The sequence below is a fragment of the Notothenia rossii genome, assembly GCF_949606895.1.
Source record: "Notothenia rossii genome assembly, chromosome: 2".
Classification (NCBI taxonomy): domain Eukaryota; kingdom Metazoa; phylum Chordata; class Actinopteri; order Perciformes; family Nototheniidae; genus Notothenia; species Notothenia rossii.
Window position 1 is genome coordinate 31,449,765 of NC_136904.1, and position 14,682 is coordinate 31,464,446.

At 40.2% G+C, this 14,682-nt stretch overlaps 1 long non-coding RNA gene across 1 annotated transcript; it reads right to left on the reverse strand.

The window, feature by feature from the left end:
- Positions 1-10,250: 10,250 nt before the first annotated feature.
- LOC307030028 lies at positions 10,251-13,872 on the reverse strand. The gene is made up of 2 exons (XR_013805481.1): positions 13,711-13,872; positions 10,251-12,229 (listed from the first exon to the last, which is right to left on the reverse strand). It is a non-coding gene; the product is annotated as an uncharacterized lncRNA (long non-coding RNA).
- Between the last annotated feature and the right edge of the window lie 810 nt (positions 13,873-14,682).

The following is a 14,682-nucleotide window of genomic DNA, read 5'->3' on the forward strand; positions in this document are numbered from 1 at the left end:
TCAAGGGGTTGAATTAATTCAGGTTTACATCAGGTTTTTCCCGGGTCGACGAGGATGCTGGCGTTGTTTTTTCGCCGCTCCTCCGCCCCAAATATTGTTCTTTAGTCCAGATCAGAACCTCTCCTGTCTGGCTCTCTACTTTTGAAACGTCAGTCATCAGCAAAAAAATAGCGGCATCTCTATATCGAATCGACACAGATCTTTGTGTTGTCATCTCCTACCTGCTGGCTCTTTCCTGCTCATCGGTCCCTAGCCCGCTAGCTAGCTAGCATTATCGGACCTAGCAGGCTGCTATCTAGATGCTCCTCGGCTCCCTGAAGTCTGCTGAGCTAACAATTCTGTCTCCACCCCAACTCCACCCTTAGTCCACCCTAACTCCGCGGCTCGTGTGGGTCTTCCCATCCCGCTTCGATCAGCCGGCTTCCCCGCTGACATCGTCTCTCCCTGCTGCCTACAGCCGGTGGCTATCAAGCTAGCTAACAAGCTAGTAGGCTGTTCACCCGGCTCCCACTCTGCACCAGGCTGTCAGCCCCTCCTACGATTCTCCTCCGGAAACCACTGGAATCATTCTCCTGATATGCTGTGGATTATCACTCTCATTTTATCTGGACTCACACCGCTCCTTCTTCCACGGTCACCCGGCTCCTGGTCTCTGCTGCCCGGGTCCCCAGCATTAGCTAGCTCCGTGCTAGCGCCACTTCACGGGATCATGCCGCCGCTCTACTCCCTGTCAGATCTCCACTCCTTTAATAACCGCCTGCCTCCGGACTGCATGGACATCCTCGCAGATAATGAAATACTCCGCAAACGCCGTCCTCCACACAGAGGCTATGGCCGTAAGTCTTTATTTCATTCCACGTCTCCACGCTCCATCCCGTCCATAGAGAACCGCAGTGATGCGTCGTAAAACCCGGAAGTAAACTTCTTCGGGTTCCTTCGCGAAAAACCAATGCAAATTCTCCATAGGATTTTGGAAAATAGCTCGAAATAAGGTCTGTGGTTGACACACATTTAAGAGAGGGATCACGTTTTGTTCAGCGGGATAATCTCCACATGTCAACCCTACTTTTATAATTTTTGAATCATAAATCTAGTCGCCAAAAGTGAAATGCTAACGTTATGCTATAAACGAACTACAAGCCAGTACAGCAGCAGGGTCGCACGACTTCACAGTAGGGCCTGGCTCATTTCGTGGCATCTGCAGGCAGTGGCAAGTACTTCCGGCATCTGCCACAGAGGCCGCTACTCCGTGGTATCTGTGGCAAGTATATGCCACAGATGTGGTATCTGTGGCAAGTATATGCCACAGCCACAACTTGCCGTGGCAAGTAAATGCCACAACTTATATATGCCACAACTTGCCGTGACAAGTATATGCCACAACTTGCCGTGGCAAGTAAATGCCACAAGTTAAGAGTTAAGAGAAGGTTTACGGTAGCTGCCACCCGCCTTCCGTGGCAAATGCTGATATTTAAACCCGTATTTATCGCGTAAAATGTCGCTGTTTTGGCATGACTTTATCGGACTGATCTGTACACAAGACTGATGATCTGTTACTGATGGTCCGATCATATTTTAAAAAAAGATTAAACATATGTTCAGATTTTAGTTGGAGAACGTGGTTTGTTAAAATAAATAAACGTGCTATTTTTATGATAATACTCAAGATATATTATTAGTAAGTTGACATAAAGATCTAACATTGTTGACCAGAGGTGGGAAATAGGCTAACTTGTATACTCAAGTACTGTACTTGTGATTTAGAAATAGCCTAGTTGTACTTTAGTTGAGTATGTAAATGGTATGTTACGTAGTAGGCTACTTACCCCACTACAACTCAGAGGTAAATTGTGTAATTGTAGCCTACTCCCCTACATTTATTTAATACGCTACCTTTAGTTACTTACTACAGATTCTGATTAATGATGATACATATAATCAAGTCTTAAATCAGACTTTATAGTTACTCCTGGAGTAAATTCACAAGATACCCTACTACAGTATACAAAGTCATTAAAACTAGCTGCACCTTTACCAGCTTTGAGAACACTTTCATGATCAATCATTATAATGAAAACATGTAATATGCACTTTAAGTATATTGTTATGCTAATCATTTTGCGCTTTTACTTGAGTAACATTTTAATGCATGACTTTTAGTTGTAACAGAGTATTCCAACATTTAGGTTGGCTACTTCTACTTTTACTTCACACTAGAACCACAAGGGGTCGCTGTATAGCCTACCTAAAACCACCAACGTGTCAAATGAACGAATGCATTGATTTTCAAGGTACAATGTTATTTTATTTATCATACTAGAACACAATGAGTGTTGCCACTACATCGCCGTGGCATGTGCCTTGGCATTTGTGGCATCTCCCACAGAGGCCACTACTCTGTGGCATCTGTGGCAAGTATATGCCACAGCCACAACTTGCCGTGGCAAGTAGGCTATATGCCACAACTTGCCGTGGCAAGTATATGCCACAACTTGCCGTGGCAAGTAAATGCCACAGATGCCACAACTTGCCGTGGCAAGCATATGCCACAACTTGCCGTGGCAAGTATATGCCACAACTTGCCGTGGCAAGTAAATGCCACAGATGCCACAACTTGCCGTGGCAAGCATATGCCACAACTTGCCGTGGCAAGCATATGCCACAACTTGCCGTGGCATTTGCGCATGCTGAACGGGAGTTGCCACAAGATGCCAGAGTTAAGAGAAGTTTTACGGTAGCTGCCACTCGCCTTCCGTGGCAAATGCTGATATTTAAACTCGTATTTATCGTGTAAAATGTCGCTGTTTAGGCATGACTTTATCGGACTGATCTGTACACAGGACTGATTTGCGATCTCTATTTTTCAAAAAGATAATAAATTATCATTTATATTCAATTTTACTTGGAATAGCCTACGTGGTTTGCTAAAATAAACAAACGTGCTATATCTATGATAGTATGCTAAACATAGGCCTATATTGTAATAAAAAAAAAAATATTGGCAAGTGAGCGTTGCAACGCAAGCCCTTGGCAATTGTCGCTTCTTGAGGGGAGTTTCCACTGCTTGCTACGATAACCAGGTGTATTGTTACTAGTAAAGACAAATAATTAAAAATAAATATCTGTATTGACACAGCAACGTGTACATACAATGGTGTTATTAGACTTGGCTACAGACTTAGGGCAGCTGTAACTGATTGCAGTTGCCACTGCTAGTGAGATGCTAAGATTTATATTTTATAAATGAGGCAAAGGACAGTTATATTTGATTGTACACATGTATAAATGTGTTATTTTAAATCCAGGCATATGTACTTAATTTGTATTATTTTCGTTGTTAATAAACAGATTAATGTCATTGTATCTGTTTTGTTGTTTAATATTTTAATTCTGGTTGAACATTTTTATTTAAATGCTTCAGATTATTCTTATTAGATATTGATATCGGTGAATCCAAACAAACCATGTTATTCCGTTAAGACAATCATGACAGTATATTAAAAATCAAGACACAATGCATGCTTTTTTATCCATCCTTTTTTTGCGTTTTGAAAGTGGTGAACAATTAACATGAAGAATGTTCTCTTAAGCATGATACTCCAAGCAATCCTCATTTAACCGTATAAAGTTGATTTAATATGTTGAGGAAAGAGGGTTACAATGTAATATAATTACACCCTTGTTAAAACTTTTTGTGTGCATCAGTAAAAAGGTTATATGTCATGCATGCAAATATCAAATCATTGTGTTGCTAATTAACATAAACAGATTTTGATATGATACGTTGTATTTAATTTATTTATCTAAAATGTTGAAATCTTTGCGTTACAGCAAATAATAATAATAAAAAGAAACAGGAAATAATTTACACATTATTAGTAGATATTTATCTACAGAGTATCTAAAGAATAAACAATATAGCCTACTGAATATGTAAGAATACACTACAATAAACCATCTCACTAAAACCAATAGAAACATATATTTGTCTTTCTTAACCCTTTCATCCATGAATTATGAAAGCCTCACTCAGGATTTTTTTACCAATTGTTTTTATTGCTCTTGGGGCATGAAAAACAAGATTTTAACTTTAGTTTATTTTTATCTATTTTTTTCAAATTTAGAACATTTTAAAATACATTTTAAAAAATAATTTTAAGGATGATGTTTTCCTTATTAATAAGTCACAAATCACAAACTCAGTAAATGAACACTGACATAACAAAAACACAGAAAATGACCACTAGTTGTCATAAAGTAAAACAGTAACAATAGGAAATTACAGTCTTTTCAAGTGAATGTATATATTTATATATAAAACAAACAATAGAAGCACACTTACTGTCAAGTAGCCTATACCAACATTAACATAAGATAATCCTTATGTGTATTATGTATGATGGAAATCCATCAAGGGTGAAAGGTTATATCATGTGCACAGCTATTGCTTATGGCAATGAAAATCGTATTGGTCCCGCCATGCGTTTTAGAAGGGGGATGATTTTAACCGTTTTTATTTCAGGGGGGATGCCATCCCCCCTCAACTCGAGTACCGACTATTATCATAAAAATAGCACGTTTATTTATTTTAACAAACCACGTTCTCCAAGTAAAATCTATAGAACATATGTTTAATCTTTTTGAAAAATATAATCGGACCATCAGTAACAGATCATCAGTCTTGTGTACAGATCAGTCCGATAAAGTCATGCTAAAACAGCGTCATTTTACGCGATAAATACGGGTTTAAATATCAGCATTTGCCACGGAAGGCGAGTGGCAGCTACCGTAAACCTTCTCTTAACTCTTAACTTGTGGCATTTACTTGCCACGGCAAGTTGTGGCATATAGCCTACATGCCACGGCAAGTTGTGGCATATATAAGTTGTGGCATATACTTGCCACGGCAAGTTGTGGCATGGTTGTGGCATTTACTTGCCACGGCAAGTTGTGGCTGTGGCATATACTTGCCACAGATACCACATCTGTGGCATATACTTGCCACAGATACCACGGAGTAGCGGCCTCTGTGGCAGATGCCGGAAGTACTTGCCACTGCCCGCAGATGCCACGAAATGCGCTTGCTGTCTCTCCGACTTCAACGTCACGCAAACTTAAGATCGTTTCAACTGACTTGCACTGAAACTGCACTTTAAACACTTTAAATATATTAACATTTTAAACTGTATACCCCGGTTATCTAGGCCCGTTTTGTTTAATGTATACCACGTTTATCTAGGCCCTTTTTGTTTTGTTTTATGTATACATGTCACACTGTGGGAAACGATATTTCGATATTTCTGGATGTATAACACATGTAGAATTTTTGACAATAAAGCTGAATTTGACTTTCGCGTGCTTGCATATTTTAACAAAGCTTTTCATTTTAGCCACACTGAATTGAACTAAAAGTCATGGCTGTGTCATTTACCAGTCTGATATCGTTTTACAAAGATGACAAGAAGAGTGTAGATAGAGGAGAGAACCACTACAAGTCAGGACACGTTACAGTGCAGCCTAGATGAAGGTGTGCTTACCGGTGTTGTCAGGGCTAGCATGAGGGACAAGGTTTATAGTGTCGGTGAGTAGTGATAGCAAGAGTACCGTTAACCTAGAGTTAATTTATTCACATTAATTCCCATCAACAAATCAATTGTATGTGTCACATGAAATCTTTATTAGGCAAGGCAAGGCAAGTTTATTTATATAGCACTTTTCAACACAAGGCAATTCAAAGTGCTTTACAAAAAATGAAAGACATTAAGAAAATGGCATTTAAAATCAGTCATTAAAAAGAAAAGCTAATAAAATAAACATTAAAAGAAAAAATACATGGATAAAAGTTACAGTGCAGTCTAAGATATGAATAGTTCAATTAAAAGCAGCGACAAAAAGAAAAGTCTTCAGCCTGGATTTAAAAGTAGTAAGAGTTGCAGCGGACCTGCAGGTTTCTGGGAGTTTGTTCCAGATATTTGGAACATAATAACTGTACGCTGCTTTACCATGTTTAGTTCTGACTCTGGCGACAGAAAGCTGACCAGTCCCTGAAGACCTGAGAGATCTGGATGGTTCATCATTTAGCAGGTCAGAAATGCATTTTGGTCCTAAACCATTCAGTGCTTTATAAACAGCAGCAGTATTTTTGAAATCTATTCTTTGACACACAGGAAGCCAGTGTAAAGACTTCAGAACTGGAGCGATGTGATCCAATTTCTTAGTGTTGGTAAGGACTCGAGCAGCGGTGTTCTGAATCAGCTGCAGCTTTCTAATAGATTTTTTAGTGAGACCTGTGAAGACACCATTGCAGTAGTGCAGTCTACTGAAGATAAAAGCATGGACACGTTTTTCCAAATCCTGCTGTGACATTATTCTTTTAATCCTAGATATGTTCTTTAGGTGATAGTAAGCTGATTTAGTAACTGTTTTAATGTGACTGTTGAAACCAATAACTAATTTAATCCGCTGACAAGAGAGCCCACCTCCGAAGATCGTGACTGGCTGAGGGACAGACTCGGGGGCAGGTTCTCAGGAATTTCTTGGCTTCTCTCCCCCGAGCCAGAAGAGGAACACTGCAGCTTGGAAACACTTACTGTTCCTGAAATTATCAAATCTGTTGGGCATCAGGGAACTGAGGCAATTGTGGCAAGCATGGCATTGTCTGAAGAGCAACAGAGGGCAATTCAGGTGGCTACCACTGGTCAGCGAACCAACCCAAACTGGCATTTGTTCAGGAAAGGAAGGTTGACTGCCAGCAACTTTGGAGCTGTCCTGAGGTCAAAGCGTGTGACTGCTTCCTTTATTGCCAGGGTGCAAGGGCAACAACAGGCCGTTGATGGTGTTTTGTCTCTACAGTGGGGGACTATGAATGAATGTGAGGGCGTCAGGTCATTCACCACTGCAACCCAGATGCAGGTCCATGAGTCAGATTTGTGGCTCTCCCTATCAGGATTGTTGGGGCCATCTCCAGATGGTCTGGTAGGGTCTTCCGCTGTGCTGGAGGTAAAGTGTCCCTACGGAGCCAGGGAAATGACAATTAGTGAAGCATTGCAAATCAAGGGCTTCTGTGTCAGTAAGGAAGGAGAAACATTCAGCCTGCGTGAGGAACATCCTTACTGGCACCAAGTGCAAGGTCAGCTTCACCTCACTGCAAGGAAGAAGAAATAAAAAAATGGTGAATTGTTTTTAATTTACATTTACTCGCCTTTGCAATGTTGTGGTTGTTAGAGTGTTAGGTTTCCTGTCAGCTCGTCTGTTGGGAAGATATAAAATATTAGTTTCATTGAAGTCACACCGTCACATATACTGTAAGAGCATTAAGACATACAGTACATAGGCTAAAACAAAACATCTAAAGATATAACCTTGCACTTTGATAAGTCTCGTGAACATTTTCACTATTTTGACATTTTTATAGATGAAAATTGAACTAAAGAAATAAATGGTAGATTAATCCATATTGAAAATAGGTGTCAGCTGCTACACTAATTATAATAGTTATATTTCTTAATTAATTAAGATAAGATATTACTGTATTGATCCCAATTTGGGAAATGTTTGTGTTGCAGCAGCATAACAAGAAAAACAAAATATAAGTTATTATATATACAACAGTATATGAGGGATGGAATATTAAATTGAATATAAATGTGATTTTACGTCCAAGAGAAGCTATGGAGCAGAGAGTTCTCTGCCAGCCAGAGGTGATTTGTTATTAGTTCAATATGTCAAACTGATTTCCCTGACTAAAATCTTTATTTACATGGTGAAACGTTATGCTGCTTGTACTAATTAGACTTATCATATAAGCCACACAGGTTTTAATAGGATGTATTCATTATCTTTACTTATGTTGCGGTCTTTTCAGCAGCGCCATCTCTAAAACGGCGATACAGTGAAGGATTATTTGAATTATTTGAAGGATTAAAGTAACGTGTTATGGCAGGAAAGTTAAATCTGGTATATTCATTTTAATGTCACCTTATATATATTCATGTGTGTTAAATTTGAAGGGACAAAGTATCTTTTCCCTCCCCCAATATATTGAGGTGAAGTACTTGGGTTTAGAGAAGAGATGGGAGCATGGGACACCCTTATTTGGGAATAGGGCCAAGACTCTGGAATGTTTCCCTCGTAAAAGAAGGGTGTGCGTTACACAATCTTGTAGCAGATGTGTGTGTGTTTTCATTGCAGTAAAATATAAGTGCTACATGATTACTGGTCAACTATACCTCTGTTCTTATTCTTTCATGTGTGGGTACTAAATGGCTACAAACATTGTGGAGAAATTAGCTTAAACATCTTTCATTACTCTATATGAAATGGAAGCAGTTTTTTATGACAGGGACGAGAGAGTTGGGGGAGGTAGCACATTCCGAGGAGTTTCAGCATGTCAATTGTCAGGGGAATCGACTTGTTTTCAATAGAGGTGTGTGGTTGGTTACTTTGTGTTAATAATAGCAGTATGTGTAAAGGAAGCTGGAAATATACAATGTGAAACCTTTTATTTGAAGTAAAGATGTGAACAATAGCTCAAACAAATGGAAGGGCTATAGGACTAATGAGGGTGTTCTCTGTATATTGTTCTAAGTAACAGTGGGATTTAAAATATTGGAGAAAGTATGGAGATGTTCTTTCGTAGTGTGTGAAATATGTGATGCTTGAAACAGGTATTTCAATTTATGGAAGAAAATGGTTTCCTGAAAGAGTCAGGTTGGGTAGATATGTAACAATGGATGAAACAATTTATAGAGGGAGTTTTTGTAATATCATTAGTAGACATTAATGGTGTTGTTTAGATGGCATTTAGCAACTAAGACAGATAGTATGATTAGAAAGAGACAGAGTGGAAAGGGTTGGATTGATTCAATCTCAGTGTGCTAGATTTCTTATGGATAATGCGTCCCGGGACCTGGACTCCCCCTCTGAGTTAGAAAGGCTACGACCCCGTCCCTCCAAGCAGACAAAAGACCCAACCCAAAAGGAGGCTCCTCCTTCTCCATCAAACAGACAGAGAACCGGAGCTGAACCGTCTCCACCTGAGGCATCCAGAACCAAACCGCTTGCTGACATACAGAAATACTCTCATCAGTCCCTCAGACAGGGCATGAAGCTGAGCCACGAGATTTGGCACAGGAGCAGAGTGGGGGACACGAGAGCAGAATCCGCCCTCCATGAAGCAGCAGAGAGACTGTAAAGGGGAGATGAAATGCAAAGCAGTGCAAAGAACAGTGGCATGATGTGGGCTGCAGATGTGACTGGGCCAACGGCTGCCTAAAAGAGTTACAGCAGATGGATTCAAGAGCTGATCGACTGAAGAGAAGACAGAATCAGAGGAGTTGGCATAGTCGATTTGAAGTGAGGAGGTCGGGGTCACGGCTTGAGACAACCAGGGGAGGAGAAAAGGAAAACGGGAATGAGTGAGTTTACACATAAACACACTTATTCACAAAACGCGCATAGAAGACACCACATTTAAAGAACTTGAATTGACTTGATAAATAAGTAAAGATAAAAAGAGGTATTAACCATGAATTAATCGATTGGTAAATTCAAAATAGCAGTAAAGAGGAAACTATTAATGTAAAATGAGAAAATCGTTCTAAAAACACACTGAGGGTTAAAGGGGGAGACATGAGGGAAATATGCACTACACTTTAAGCAGGGGGTGTTTTGGAGTAGCACAGTGTAGAACCATATTCTTCAATCTTTCCATCATATTAATAAATCATTCTTCAAGAGATTTTTATTCATGTGTGAATAAAGTACTGATCTCATTTGTTACAATATTGATTTCACCATTGTGGCATAGTTATTACCATAGGAGGGCTTTAGGATGGAAACTGTTTTTAATCCTTGGTAAAGTAAAGGGTGATGGTTGCATGTTCGGACACCCAAGGTTCCACACACTGCTAAAGAGTTTAACATTGTTTTTAAGTAGACCAGAATTGAAGATAAATGAGTATAATGAGCTATGAAATGCAGAGCTACACAGATCCTAGTAATGTTTTGACTTAAGATAATAGTTATGTACACAAGTTTCTGAATTAGATTTCTTAGACATTTTAATACTACTTAGTTGTAAATAAATTGCAGTAGTAGTAGTACTATTATGAAGTGAGTTTTGTACCAAGTTGCAGGAAATGTGGGAAGCAGCCGTCCCGATGACAGGTTAGAGATATCTGACTTAAGGTGGTAATCGTGAATTGATAAATGATGGCGCTCCATATATGACTGATTTTTGTAGACAAAGGATACTGGCCTATGCTGAAATATCAAAGTCTCTGCAGAGCACGACACATGGCCAATGAAACTGAGACCAAATGACCTTTGACCCTGACTGACAGTGTGACTTGAGAAAAGCACTATCAATGACTGACTCTGGGGCTGACCAAACTTGACTTTACAACCTGACAGTGTGGGTGTGAATGAATTTCTGCATGTGATCAGTGTAACTGCATGATTCTAAAACAATAACTAACCGAGCATGTCTTTGGACTAATACATTATTTTGGAGCTCCATGGGAAACACAGGTTTCCTACAATTCCACGCATTTGGAAAAATGCACATGTGACCCGTTTCTAATTCCCACAGGAGTTGGCGGTTTGCAAATGTAAAACTCAAACTAAAATCTAAAGATTCTGTTTCTTTTAGGACTGCCAGCTGGAAATGAACACTTATTTTCCCTGGAGTGTTTACTGTGAAAAATGATGGATTTACTTTTGTGAATGATGTTTGGTATTTTCTTATAACCACTGGTTACCTGAAGGTTTTCTTCCCATACAGGATTTTATTACACATGTTTACATGTGTAAAAAGGGGGAGTGTGGGATATTTTCATTTAGGGACTGGAAGAAACCTGCCGCCCCAACTCAGATGTTCAATCTGACCATTGATTGACAGTTTTAGATTTAACCTGCTCCATATCTGGGGATAAGATACTGTTTGATGAATGTTGACATGTTTCTAATATTGATTGAGTTATAACAGGTAACACAGATGCAGAATCAGTGGCCAAGGGGCTACTGAGAGAGATGTCATTCCAGAATGAGAATGAGAAGGTGAACTGTGATAATGAAAACTATTTTGTAATATTTCAACAGGTATTAAAGTAACTGAGGTTTGAAATGTAGAAAGAACATATTACAGCTAAGTTAAAACATAGGAATGTAATGAGATAGAATTTAATTTAGACAACATCTTGTAACTAGCCTGGTAAAGAAGTAAAAGCCATAGACTGTTTAGATCATTATGGGGATGTACATTTAATTTAAAGTCATAATAGAAAGACATTTGATGACAGTATGTTGAATTTCTGTATTCATTTTTCAGCTTGATAATATCCAAGCAGTGACAGGTAGAAGCAGTCTCGCCTGGAAATTATTCACTTTGTCAGTATCATGATTTTAGTTGTTTTTAATCCATAACATTAGTTTGTTCCATTACCAGAGACATTAGCAGTTCATATTATATTTAGATTTTAAATGGGATCTCAAGGATTTCATTTAAAATAACACAGATGCTTGTCAGGAATTCAGAGCTATTGAGATATGTTATTTAGTTCACCTGAAGATGTTGGGGTTTATTTTGTTGACACAGGCCAAGTATTAGAATTCTGAAGCGGCCTACCAGTGGTGGGTCAAACACCTGAGGGCCCAGAAGCACTGAGCGTAGACTTGAGGGGTGGGTATCAGATTTCTCCACACAGGTTGCTGACGCCAAAAGGGGGACCCGAGGAGCAGGAGGCCGACACAGCGGAGTTCGTCTGGCTGAAGGTCGTCAGGCCTACGTGACTCAACCCCAGGCTCTCCGGCCTCTACAGAGTGACCCAGAGGACATCTCATGCCGTCCGCCGAGGAGCAAAGGGGGACATCTGGTACTACTGGAGCCAGTGTGCGGCGAGGAACACTCCGGCTAGGACCTTGGAGGACATCAGGATGGACCTGGCTATCGTCAACGCGGACATCCCTACAGCAGACGACTTGGAAGGAGGCGTCAGCGGGCTGGGGGACTTCTCGAGGCAGCAGAGGAGTCTACTTCTCTCTGATCAGATTCATCAGTTCCACCTTTGAAGGAAAGGCCGCATCTCCCCCTCCCTATCAGCTGCCCTTGTTGGCGTATTCCGCTGAGGGGGGGGGGGGCCCTGATGATTCAACAACACGCAAGGATGCTGCTTTCTGGCACTCAGGCTCTCACTCTGATAGTTTCTTCATTGGCATTGGAGGTTGTTTTCTGTTCTCAAGGGTTTAATGAAGGGGGACAGACACAGTATTAAAGAAGGACAGTAGTTTTGTTTCAAATGTCTTATGTGTGTTGGTCTCGTTAATGCGAGACCAAAAAGGGGGAATTGAAGGATTATTTGAATTATTTGAAGGATTAAAGTAACGTGTTATGGCAGGAAAGTTAAATCTGGTATATTCATTTTAATGTCACCTTATATATATTCATGTGTGTTAAATTTGAAGGGACAAAGTATCTTTTCCCTCCCCCAATATATTGAGGTGAAGTACTTGGGTTTAGAGAAGAGATGGGAGCATGGGACACCCTTATTTGGGAATAGGGCCAAGACTCTGGAATGTTTCCCTCGTAAAAGAAGGGTGTGCGTTACACAATCTTGTAGCAGATGTGTGTGTGTTTTCATTGCAGTAAAATATAAGTGCTACATGATTACTGGTCAACTATACCTCTGTTCTTATTCTTTCATGTGTGGGTACTAAATGGCTACAAACATTGTGGAGAAATTAGCTTAAACATCTTTCATTACTCTATATGAAATGGAAGCAGTTTTTTATGACAGGGACGAGAGAGTTGGGGGAGGTAGCGCATTCCGAGGAGTTTCAGCATGTCAATTGTCAGGGGAATCGACTTGTTTTCAATAGAGGTGTGTGGTTGGTTACTTTGTGTTAATAATAGCAGTATGTGTAAAGGAAGCTGGAAATATACAATGTGAAACCTTTTATTTGAAGTAAAGATGTGAACAATAGCTCAAACAAATGGAAGGGCTATAGGACTAATGAGGGTGTTCTCTGTATTAGGCCTGTGTGAAGTTTGACTATTTGAAAAGCATCTCTAATACTGCTTAAGAGTATAGGTAATGTGTTCCTCGTTGTTATTGATATGAAAGTAATTAACATGTATTACGTATATTTAGCCAACTATAACAACTATATCTTAAAACATACTTTTAACTTGTGTTTGGCAGTCAGGAGGCGGGAAGATGGACACAGGGACAAAGGGCCATAAACGGGATGTGTGTGTGCTGGCTACAAGCTGCTGTGTCACACTGATTGGGTGCAACAGGCCATGTGTTGGTCTCTGCCAATAAGATGACCTCTGGGGGAAAGCACGTACACCTCCTCCTCCTGTGTTTTAGTATGAAAGCCTGTGTTTTCCTTTGGTTCGCGCTCTTGTTTTTCACCGGCCGTTCCTGAGACCTGTCTCACACGGGGGTAGAACCTGAGCCCGGAGTACTCTGCAGAGTGCTTCGTGATTTCTTTGTATTTGTATCGTTACTGTATATCATTAAAGCAGGATTATTGTTTCACTTGCATTCTGGTGTTTCTTAATCCCTTCCTTTTCCCGAATTCACCCAGCTTATCAAACGACACGCGGAGACGAGGTTGGTTTTCAACATCCTCCAAATCTCCAACAACAGTCACTACCCAATATTTACATTTCACCGTGACATGGACAAAAATGTAACGTCAGCTTACCTCATGGCACGAATCCAGACTCTCCTTTGGAAAACATTGGCCGGGAAACGATAGAACAAGCACGTTTCATGCGGAAGACCTGTGGCTGCAACCCGGAGCAAAGCAACAAACCATTGCGTAGCTAACTAGTAGCGCTAGCTTTAGCTAACGTTAGCTAACGAAACGAACTGGAAAAAAATTGGAAAACACTGGTAATTAATTATTCTATAATTTGTTAAACTACGGTGTTAAAAACGACAAAAATCCCCAGTGGGGTCACTGCTGATGTATTTAATGTCGTAGAACAAAACGTGATTTATCTCTTAAATTTGTGTCAACCACAGACCTTATTTCGAGCTATTTTCCAAAACCCTATGGAAAAAATGTATTGCTTTTTGAGGAAGGAACCGGAAGTGCTAAAAATGCTAACTTACTTCCGGGTTTTACGACGCGTCACTGCGGTTCTCTATTCAGTCCTGTCACACGCCCACACTACGCCATCACAACAAAAAACACGTGAATCTGACCAATCTCCTTCCACTCCCCTGGTCCACACAACCCCTCCCAATGCAACGTCACCTCAGAGCATCCCTGCTCAAAACACGCTCCATCCACAATAAAAGCCACATTCTGAATGAATTCATTAAAGACAATAACCTGGACTTTCTGTATCTGACCGAAACATGGCAAAAGCCCCTGGACTATTTTTCTTTAAATCAAATCACCCCAGCAGGATTCACATACATTGACAAACCTTGCCCACAAGGGCGGGGTGGTGGTATAGCTGCTATTATCAGAAAGGAAATATAGACCCTCCAGAAAAACGCGATTCTGCGATAGCAGAATTTACCGCATAATCAGCAATATGACGCAGATCTTTAAAAGGCCGCATATTTATCAACAGGCCGCATAATCCCCGCATTTTTCCACACAAAGTTGAGAAAAAATTTGTTTAACTCGTCTTGACGTGACGTCATCAGCTCGCGCATCACA